This window comes from Miscanthus floridulus, chromosome 12, assembly GCF_019320115.1.
Source record: "Miscanthus floridulus cultivar M001 chromosome 12, ASM1932011v1, whole genome shotgun sequence".
NCBI classification, from domain to species: Eukaryota; Viridiplantae; Streptophyta; class Magnoliopsida; order Poales; family Poaceae; genus Miscanthus; species Miscanthus floridulus.
The window spans coordinates 36488232-36499450 of NC_089591.1; the positions used below are offsets into that span (position 1 = coordinate 36488232).

An 11219-nucleotide genomic window follows, 5' to 3' on the forward strand; every position below is an offset into this window, starting at 1 on the left:
GTGCATTAATATTTACCAATATGAGGCAACCCTAAAAATCTTTTCTATACTAGTGTCATTTATTCATTCATACGAGGTCCAGCGAGATGAGATCGCGGACCACAAGTTCTGTTACAAAATTCTTCAAAAAGAAATTCCTCTCTTGTCTATTGCTCCTCCAAGATATCCTAGCCGATCTTTATTGACACGGAATGGCAAGATCGCGATTCCATGGAGGTTCAGGATACGGTGATGGGGGATTATTTTTTGAATCTCAGTAATTGTTCATTTATTCTTTCATACGAGGTCCAGCGAGATGAGATCGCAGACTACAAGTTCTGTTACAAAATTCTGAGGGGATCAAGCCAAATGTTGTACTCGTCCGGGTTCCAAACCAGAGCAGAGCGTGCAAGTTCCGCCGCGCGCTACCAACTAGGCAACTAGCTTTGCTTTTCTTTGTCGAGCTACCTGCACTGTCGACCATTCCTCAAATCTTTGTTGAGCTTTGCTTTTCTTTGCCTTCTGAAACTCCACAGCACACATTTTTGGAGTTCTGTGCTGGCGAAAGTGACAGGGGAATTAGTCTATTGCGCATAGTGGAGCATGCGTTAACCATTATTTTTTTCAGTATATAAACTGATCAACAACTTGGTGGTTAGGTCTGTTCTTTTTCAGAACTAGATAATTAATTTACCCGCACGTTTCTGCTGGAAGAGTTTTGTATTACATTATGTATAGAAAATTATTGAGTACTTAAGCATCAAGCTACAAATCCTCCTGTACAAATGAAACCAATAGGCTCAGGACACAAAACTTTACGCATCTCTAATCTCCTACATCTCTTGGTACGAAATATATTGTTAGAAAATTTGCTTACGACACACAGCTCGAATAAATGCAGCGATAATCTTCAATTTAGATATATAGAAGATTAATTGGTATACTGCCTAGTGGACAAACATGTTTGCGTAATTCAAAATAAATGTTAATACAGGAAACAAGGAAAACTAAAGAGAGCCCCTATAATTTCTATTCTGTTCCTTCCAAATTATATCACTTTGGCTTTGTCTCCAAAAACTCGGACGGTGGGGGATATCATGTGCCCCCGAGCATTTTGCATTAAGGTAGATGTCTCCTCACCCAACTTGATAAAATCCTCGAACCTCGTACCCCGCTCGATTATTTTGCATTAAGGTAGAGGACTCCTCACCCAGCCCGAGAAAATCCCCGAACCTCGTACCCCGCCTGCATACAAGGACTCGTTACCCTCTGAGTGGTCTAGTGCCACAAACATGTGCTTTGCATAACACGGGACAAACCAAGTACTTTTTTTTTTGCCTCCGGCACTGTAATTCGCGCCCATGGAGGATCGAACCTAGGCCGTTAGGGTGCCGCCCGAAGTGTTTGACCAGCCGGTCTAGCCTCCATTGGGGGCTTTGTCTTAAGACAAACTTCTCTAGATTTGATCAAGTTTTTAGAAAAAAATAAATTAACATCTAAAAAACAAATACATGCATTATCAACATATATTTTATAGACATAAAATATCTAATAAAAATAAACTTGAGATGGTAGCTGTTGATGTATTTTTCTATAAATTAGAATCAAAATAAAAATTTGTGATTTAGATGGAGGCAGTACAAGGATAGGAGATGCGATCCAATACCAAAAGCGGAACACAACTTAATTGGTGGAAAATAATTGCATCGACACTTAGCTAAAATGCGGTGGATAGGACATAATTGCACACTCTTGGACAGTGAGGTAGGAGAATCTACACTAGTAGAGAATAGATTTTTGGTTTTTTGCTTTAGTCCCTGTCAAAATTTGGCCTAGGAGTAATAGGAGATTTAGTTCCGGTTGGAACGATCAACCGGGACTAGAACGCCCTGCCCAACGAATAGTTTTATCCTGGGTTTTGGCTGCAACCGGGACTAGATGTTGATCCTTTAATCGTGGTAGGCTCCACCAACCAGGACTAAAGGTCCCACCTATATATATCCGCTTTCAGTGTCCCCTCAACCCGAGACACAGGCGGTCAAATCTTTGGTCTTTGCTTGTGCGCGTGTGTTCATCCGTGTTGGGAGCAAGTTCTTGCTCTTTGTCACCGGCTTCATCTTCAATCTTCTAAAGATTAGCAACTTCATCTTCTAATCTTTTATTGCTAATAATGTAAATCATTTCATGGTTTAGTAATAAGCATAGAAATATGTGGTTTTTATATTAGGAATAATAATGGTGTATTTTATTTTTATTTATACTTCATTTCTGCATAACCTTAAACATTTATAGTTTTCTGGATCTTTGTTAGCAACATTATTTCTTGATGAGAGTTAATAATCGTTAAAAAATGTCGTGCAAAATGTTTAAGTTTACTTGACATGCATATATATATCTTGATGATTTATTTTTTTATATGTTTCTCTAATATATATTGTTGCATGGTATATTTATATAGGGGTTCTATATTTATTGAGATGTTTTTTAGTTTTTTAGTTACGATGATGGCGGCGGACTTCCCCAGCCACAGGAACCAGGTTTTCACCCTGACGATCTTCCATGCGTGCCATCGCCAGATAGGGCCATTCCGTGTCACCTAGACCCATCAGTAGTATGGAATATTTTAAGTTTTGCTTGCTAATATAATTTTTGCATATATACATTCATTCATAACATTATTGTTCCATATGTCACAGACTATAAAACCGGTCAAGTGGCTGGAATCAGGACTATGTCTGCTCAGCGTGTGGGACATCTTCGAGACGACAAGTGTTGTCGTGAATGATGAAGGAGGCGAGTTATGGACGTGCAGTCTCGCCTTCAACATCCCCATTAGGTACAATAATGAGGTGCGCCAGGACATCGTGTAGACTGGACGACAGTCGCTGACCAAGATAGGCGCTCGGATCGATATCATGCTGCATTCTTTGCAGGCAATTGAGCGAATTGGCTATTGTATGCCTGATTTCTCGTCCTTGAAGATAGAAGCTTTATGTCAGCATAGTCTGGATATGCCGCAAGTAAGAGAGAGGCATATGACATTCAACCACATGAATGTGGTATGTCGTGTATGATATGAGAGTAATATTTATTTATTCTTATTATTATATGATCGCTTCCGGATATTTTTTGTTTGTCCGCTTGTAGATTTTTCTCTATGATTTCACCTATGCTACAAGTGGCTTGCAACCCATTCTCACGCAAGCAATTAAGCGACTAGGTACTCCTGGGACTTTGTGGAAGCGATGGGCCAGAGGATGATAGCTGGTATCTAGTATTGTGTGAGATTTAGACAGAACTAGGCCATTGATAGTCTGTCACTAGGCTATATCTATGGGATACCATGTCTTCAGTGTTGTGAGACAATGGAGAGTGTTTTAGTGCGGGTCTTGCATTACATAGACAATGATCGTGGTTACACAAATTGAGACATACACTACTAACAGTGGAGACATGCTGAGTTATGGCCAGTTTATAAGGTTCATGTGTTAATTAGGTTTATTCATACTGTTATGTTTAATTAGGTTTATTCGAACAGTTATGTTTAATTTGGTTTATTTGTATGGATATTTTAATTATGTTTATTTGCAAGATAATTATGTTTTATTAGGTTTATTTGTATGAATATTATAATTATGTTTGTATGGATTGAAATTTATCTTGTGTAGGATTGAAATGCATATGCAAATAAAAAAAATAGGGAAATAGAAACACAAGAAATTATGACAGAGTAATAAACAGAAACAAAAAAACCTTTTAGTCCCAGTTTGTACTACAAACCGGGGTTAACCCCAATTTGTGTTACAAACTAGGACTAAAATCTCTTACCTGCTGACCACTGCTCCCACCTACCATGCCGCTTGATCACCCACTCATCCCACCTACCTCCTCGCTGCTCATGCTTATAAAACCAGCCACCGGGCACCATTCATCTCTCAGGACTACATGCATGCAGTGTTCTGTTGTGCCCATTTAAATCCCAATTCATTCGTTGTTGTTTGTCCAATTTCCTATCCACATATATGGCCACTTTATGGGAGAAAGCCCTCCACATACAAATTTTATTACGTGTAGTCAGCAATGATGCACACAAAAGGTACTAGAAGAATGTTTTTGAAGATGGAGCAATATCGAAGCCTGGAGAAGCTGGGTGTGATTCCCGTGCAACATAATTGTTGCATGGGTTGTCTTCTACCTTGATGGATCCATCCTCTACGGTGTGCTCTGTATTGTCTGTGGATTGTCTCTCCATGCAAGGCATCAATGGGTTGTCCGCAGGTTGATGGATCCATCCAAGCCGGATGTCAGTCCATTCATGGCATGAATGTACTGTCTTCTAGAGAGGCATGGGTTCAATGGAGCTCGCGCAACCGTCCCCTTCGGTATCCACCTCCGGCATCCTCTAACACCTATTTGACCCTCTTGGTGCTAGAAGAATGTTTTTGAGATGGTTATTTTATAATATGTTGGTACACATTGATTGTAACATTGACCTACTGGGAGAAGGTCTTTGTTATCGTATATGTAATTTTATTGTTAGGTCTTGTTATCGTATATGTAATTTTTATGTGCCCTAAATATTTATTCTATGGTTCTCTAAGATCTTTATTATTGTTTTCTATGTCGCATGTGTCTCATATATGAATTTTTAAAACAACCTTGGATGGAGAAATATCTAAACTAAAAATTATAGATCTCGAGAAGTTATGCAACTTTGTAGTTGATAACTTTTTCATTTGAAGTCGTCTTGTCAAGGAAAACTATGTTTGAATTTCCCAAATTTGAAATTTGAATTTTTAAAATGGCCTCAAATGGAGAAATAACCAATACGAAAGTTGTAGATCTCAAAAAGCTATGCAACTTTGCAGTTAACAACTTATGCATTATGAATCATTTACTATTTCAAAATTCTGTTTGAAATTTATTTTTTAAAGAAGTTTATTTCTCTTTTTAATCTCTGGCTAAAACTTGTAACTAGTCTTTCTCCGTCATACTAACTTCAAATTTTATGATTTTTCCTAAAATTTTCTAAAATCATGCTCTATCAATTTATTGTGTTCTTGTCGGCCTTTATTTTGGTCATCTTTTCATGTGAATTTGTTTTATCAATTCAAAATTTGATTCTAAAAAAATAGCAACTTCAAATAATATTTTGAAGCAGTAAATGAATCTAGCTTGGAAATTCATAAACATAAAAGTTGAATAACTTTTCGAGATCTATAACTTTCATTTTAGTCATTTCTTCATCCGACAAACTGGTAGTAAACATTGTTCAAAATTTACATATTTCTCATTTGAAATCATCTTGTTAAGGAAAGCATATCTCTCATATGTTTACTATATCTCTCATAATGTTTACTATATTGTAACACCCTAAAATTTTACACTTTTGAAAATAGAGTTAAAATAATGGTTATCGGTTTTTGCGCTCATGAAATATAGGAAAAGTAATATTTTTTTTAAATTAAAATTCATCATAGGAGTAGCAACATGCGGGATTGTGCATTCATGCTGGTTGCATTTAGTGTTTATGAGTGCAAATGGTTTTGAAATATGATAGAGCGATGTTTCTTTCTCTCCAGAAAATTTTCCGACCTTTTTTGGAATTAAATTCCCTTTTCCTTGGGCTTAATATTTTTCCTTAATCTTTGCAACAATCTTTTCGTGAGCTCTAAAAACTTTATTTGGGTTCATTATGTTCAAAAGTGTATTCGAGAATTTTCCTAGAAATTTTGGAGCCATCGGAGTATTTTTCGTGGGCTAAAAATCAATTCTGGACTTTTCTGAATTATTTTAATCTCGGAATTAATTAAATCTGAAAATAATAAAATATCTTGTTTTTCCACTGACCTCAAAACCCTACACTATATATATGCCGGCGTAGCCTTCGACGCGAGGATTCCAGAAGTACAGCCCGTTTTTCGAGCCGCAACTCGTAGCCCCGCAGATCGGACGCCGAAGTTCTCCACAGCTAGGTTTCCGGTGAACCTTCGGCGAGCTTTTCCGGCCACCTCGGACGTCTCCGGCGAAAACCGTCACCACCACGAGGTAGATCTCGCCGTTATCTACACCGTCACGCTTTTCGTTTTGCGAATCCATCACCGGTTGACCGCGTTCCCTTTCTTCTTTCTCTCTTCCGATCAGTTTTCCGGTGAACTCCATGGCTGCTCGTTCGGTTCTCGAGCTTCCGGCCGACTCGGCCTTGGCCGCGCCTCCCAGCGTCCCGGCCCCCGTTCCCACGCCGCCGCCCCTGGCCGTGGCCCCACGCCGCCCTGTCCCGCGCCCCTGCTCACGAGCACAGCCAGGCAGCCGCCGCCGCCTACTACGGCCGCCTGGGCGCCATCCCGTGCGGCCCCTGCTCGGCCCTGCAGGCGGGACTGCGCCTCCGCCGGCCGGCCAGCAAGCCCCAGCCGAGGCCCCTCTCTCCCCGCCCAGCGCATGAGCAGCAGCATGCCATCTTCATGGCCAGAACCACGTACGTTCTGTACGTGCTGAACCAAGGTAGAAGACGATTTATTTATGATTTTGCCATCCGCTATTTATTCCCTGCAGTTTAATCGTTTTAATCCCATTTTAGTCCGTTCCAGTTGCGTTAGTTTCGTGTCGTCGAGATCTACGCAGTGGCGTTATTAGTTTTCAGATCACATGTTTATTAATTTATTTTATTAAAATATTAATTATGTCTATAATTAATTAATCGCTGATTAATTAAAGTCGATTTAGGTTTTTGATTTTTATTCGATTGCACGAGTTTTATCGCAGTGTGTGATACATGTTAGTAGCGATGTTTAACATGTCTCACGTCTTGGAAATTTATAAGTTAAATGTTAATCTGATTAACCTACAATCAATTAGTTTTCTAACTTAAAAGCAATATATATATATATATATATATATATATATATATATATATATATATATATATGTTACACTTCAGTATTTAATAAATGATATTCATATGATTAATTATTAATATAAATGTATTCCTAAATTATAGTTTGATTAGTTTAAACACACCTTGCATATATTAAACTTGTTAGATGCTCTCACGTGCATTTTACTTTTTCAAAGTTAAAGTTTATTTTGATTAAATAATACATGCACAGCCGCTCCTTAATACATTATTAATTATTCCATTGACAAATCCTAAACTGATGTAATGCTTACATCATTTTGGTTTTCCTTTTAAAAATAATAAATGCAAGGGCTTATACGTTCTATATATGTTTTGAATATATACTCTCACTTGTTATTATATCTTTGTAAGTCAAAATTTAATTTGCATAAATGATATCAAAATAATTATAATTAAGATATGAATAGTTTATCTTAGTTTTCTAAATCTAATAACTCAAGTATAAAATAACTTAACTCAATTTTAGATATTCCCCTGAGATATCTTATACATGTTTTATGATCATTAAAATAGATAAAGCATATAATTTTCTTTCCAACGCAAATCCTTCGATAGATGTTTCTGTTTTACCGTAGCTCCGATTAGTGTGCCTTTCACGTGTGTGTGATCGTAGCAATGCGTAGATTAGATTTCGAAATCTTTTCATTGATTGGTGTATTGTTCTAATCTAGTATGTTTGCTATGCATGCTTGTTCGGATGCTTGTGTGGTGCTTTTCGGTCTTGTCCAGTCGGTGAGTTTTGCGTTGGTGATCTATAAGAAGTTGGAGATCAAAAAGAAGAAGAAAACGTTGAAGATTAAAGCTTACCGAAGGATCGGTGTTTAAGGCAAGTATAGCTTGGGTTTTCTTTCTGTGACCATGATCTTGAAACTTGATTAATGAATATGCTATAAACATAAACAAGATGACTTTTTAGCAACAGAAGGACTTGTCTTGTAACTGATTATCCGGGATTAACGTACAGCTGTGAGGGCTATATGGCTCTGGCTCTAGTCGTTTGAGAAACCCTTTTCTAGCTGGTTAGAGGTCTGCGAGTTGGGTATAGGACAGCCTCTGTCCTATTGAGCCTAGCTTTGGAAGCGGCCTTTTACTTTATTTTTGGAAGGGGGGTTCCTATATCTGATGACCCTGCGGCCCTGGCCGGTTAGACGAGCTCTTGGGTGGCTTTATATGGTTCTCTGTGTTTTGGGCCTAGCTAACCCGGGCATATGAGAATCATGACTCACAGTGAAAGTGTACACCTCTGCGCAGAGTTAATAAACTGGTATACTAGCCGTGCTCATGGATACGAGCGACCTTGGAACACTTACATTAAGGGACGATGACTTTTACTTGTTAAGATGATCATTTATGTCAATTGTTTAAGATATTTATTATTCAATTATACTTGATCATGTGGTTATGGATTACACTACCTTGTTGCTATATTTGCTGAGTTCGACATGGACTCACCCTTGCAATTTTCCTCACACCTCAGGCTGGATATCAGTTTGCTAGAGTCTAAAGGAGTTAGGCTTGTGATCAACCAGTCAGTTGGATCCAGTGGAGTGAAGTCTGCACCCGGAGATCAGAGTTGTCTATCCGTTGATAGCTTTCTAAGGTTATCTCTTTTGCTAAGTTCGCTATATATTAAGCATTACGAATTGATACTGCCCCTTCATTTGTAGCTATATGTGAGATTTGACTTCCAGGGCTCACATATGGTGTGCATCAGGTTTTGTCCTTAAAACCGGGTGTTACAAGTGGTATCAGAGCAATGCTGACTGTAGGACGCAAGCCTAGTAGAAACTGGTCGTTCTAAGGTTTACAAGTTACAACAAAAATCCTTGTTCTATAAACCTTGATATTTTCTTCCCTACTACATTCTTACCCTTGATATTGGTCCCCTCCTTGATGCTTCTTTAAAAGCTTTTTGTTCCCATCTACTCCTTGCCTTGATATACTTTTAGAATCTTGTCTTACCACCTTCTCGCACAATTTGAAGTTAAGCTATAGGATCTTTACCCATAATATGAAGAAGACGATAGTATCGCAAGTTTAAGTCAATGATTGAATTGTGCACCTTAATTGCTTGTTGGCTTGTCATTATGATTATGTTTTGTTTTGAATCTTTGGAATGAGTGCAATGATTTTTGTGGGATTTTCCACAAATTCATTTAGTTTATAGGCATAAGACATAAGGATTAATGAATAGATAGTTGGGTTTTGGTTTTCTCCTGTTTTCCTATCCTATCCTTCTGGAGCAACCTGTCATCTTTGGTTTATATCTCTGGTTTCAAGCAATCAAAAATCATGGTAAACTTTTAGAGAATACTAGACTTCAACATGTTCCTCTGACCTCAAGAATCACCCTGAGCTATTATGGTCATGAAGTTATGAAAATCATAAAAGGATGTATCTGTGCTGTCAGAAATCTGGAGCAGTCTGTGGTCTTCTGGTCAGAACACAATTTTGGCTCATGCAAAGTCTATGAAATTTTTCTAGGAACAACTAGACTTATGTACCCTTCATATGCCTCTGGAATCACCCCCATAGCTAATATATTTTGGGAGATATAAACATCACAAGCCGAAGTTTCTGTGCAGTCTGTAATCTGGGACAGTTTCTGTTGTGTGCTGTTTTTGACCAACTTAACTGCCGAATCTGGAAAAGTGTTCTAAAATAAAGTTGTAGAATATTTCATAAGCTTTCCAACGGTATAAAGTACAACTTCATTGGATTTACATAACAGAAGTTATACTAGTTTTACTACGCTGCTGTTTTTAAGCTCGCGAGGAACTGCAGGTTCTGGTTTTTGCCAATGCACATGAGTCACTTTGGGATAATAGGACGACATCATGATAACTATCTCATTTAGAAGAAGATGTAAGCTATTCTTTGGTACCCCTGGTTGATGTGTTCTTAAGGGGGGTAGCCAAGGCATAAAGGAATCGCAAGATGGAGGTCTCATACAATCTAGAGCTTCACCTAGAAGTATCGGTTATTCCTACGGTTGAGGAATCACTATTAGACACAAGGATCTTTGTTCAAGATTGTTAACAGGTTGGATCATCTACAGGGAGCTCAAATTTTTTGTCAGGACTGGTCTTCGCTTCAAGCTATCATCACTTGGGAGTTCAATCTTCAACTCAGGACAAGTTGGCACAGATGGCATACGAAAATATGATGATTGGACTCCTCTACAGTTGGTTCTTTGGCAACTTAAGTGAGTTTAGTTTGGATGGAGTTCTCTTTATGGTTGTGGGATGTCTCTAATGATAGAATTATACGGACAATCGCTCAAGAGAGATGTGTTGAGTTGGAACCCGCTTAAGTATGCAAGAGTGATTCAGAGTTCCTCGGAATGGTAAGATTCTATCACACGTTCATTAGAGGTATTATAGCGTTGAACACAAGAGTTTCTTTTATAAAGCGTTTGGCAAGGATATGGATGTGCTCTATGTAAGAAAAGCAGTGAATTATGCATCAAGTCAACTATGGAGGCTTGAGATGGACTATTTGACATATGAGATCTGGAGTTATCCATTGTGGAGCAAAGTGGTATTATCTACTTAGACATGAAGAGTGATATCTACGTGAACCGTAAGAATCTAAGGGACATTTTCAGTAAGTTGGTTTGAGATTGTGACATCAGTGTTGGGTTCAATTAACTAAATGTTTTTGGTTTAGAAGTATGTGTTATCTTTAGAAGAAATAAAAGCCGTTGCCAATGTCGTTAGCAAATTGGAAGAGCTATGCTAAGAAGATTGGACGACACCATGGATTAAGTTTTGTGTTTAAGAGTCACAACTCAACCTGAGCATATATATATAGTTAATATTGTTTTGAAGTTGGAATCTATTTTGGACCAAGAGAGAGTAATACATGAGGATCAATTGTAATATGGATGTATGAAGTAGTTGATTTAATATCTTGGACTGAAAAAAAAATCTAGCATGACATATTGAGTGTTATTGTGTTACATTTTGGAATTAGTGAGGAGAAGAGTTTGTCACCCAATGGAATCCAAAGAGGTCCTTATGAGGAGCATAAAGTGTGTTGGTGTGAGGAGTAAGATAGCACCTCGTGGAAATAGATCATTTATGGTTACTAAAAAGGAAAGGAGAAGAGGCCTAACAATTGGAAGAGTACCAGAGAGTTGGTTTGTGGATACTTGAGAGTTAATTAGAGGGCCTATCAACATCTTGGGATCAGCGAGTATGCTATTTGGAGTAAAAGTTAACAGGTGTGCAAAGTCCAGAGGAATCTTTGTCAAGAGGATGGAACTACTCGAGAAAGTGAAGAAGATCCAATGGCAGTGTGTATTCCAGTGTCTTGATCATCA

The 11219-nt window shown here is 38.2% G+C and overlaps 1 long non-coding RNA gene across 1 annotated transcript; it reads left to right on the forward strand.

The window, feature by feature from the left end:
* The first annotated feature begins 6397 nt into the window (after positions 1–6397).
* On the forward strand, positions 6398–8594 carry LOC136496512 (uncharacterized). Its single transcript, XR_010769067.1, has 3 exons — positions 6398–6480; positions 7625–7721; positions 8373–8594. It is a non-coding gene; the product is annotated as an uncharacterized lncRNA (long non-coding RNA).
* The last annotated feature ends 2625 nt before the right edge of the window (positions 8595–11219 follow it).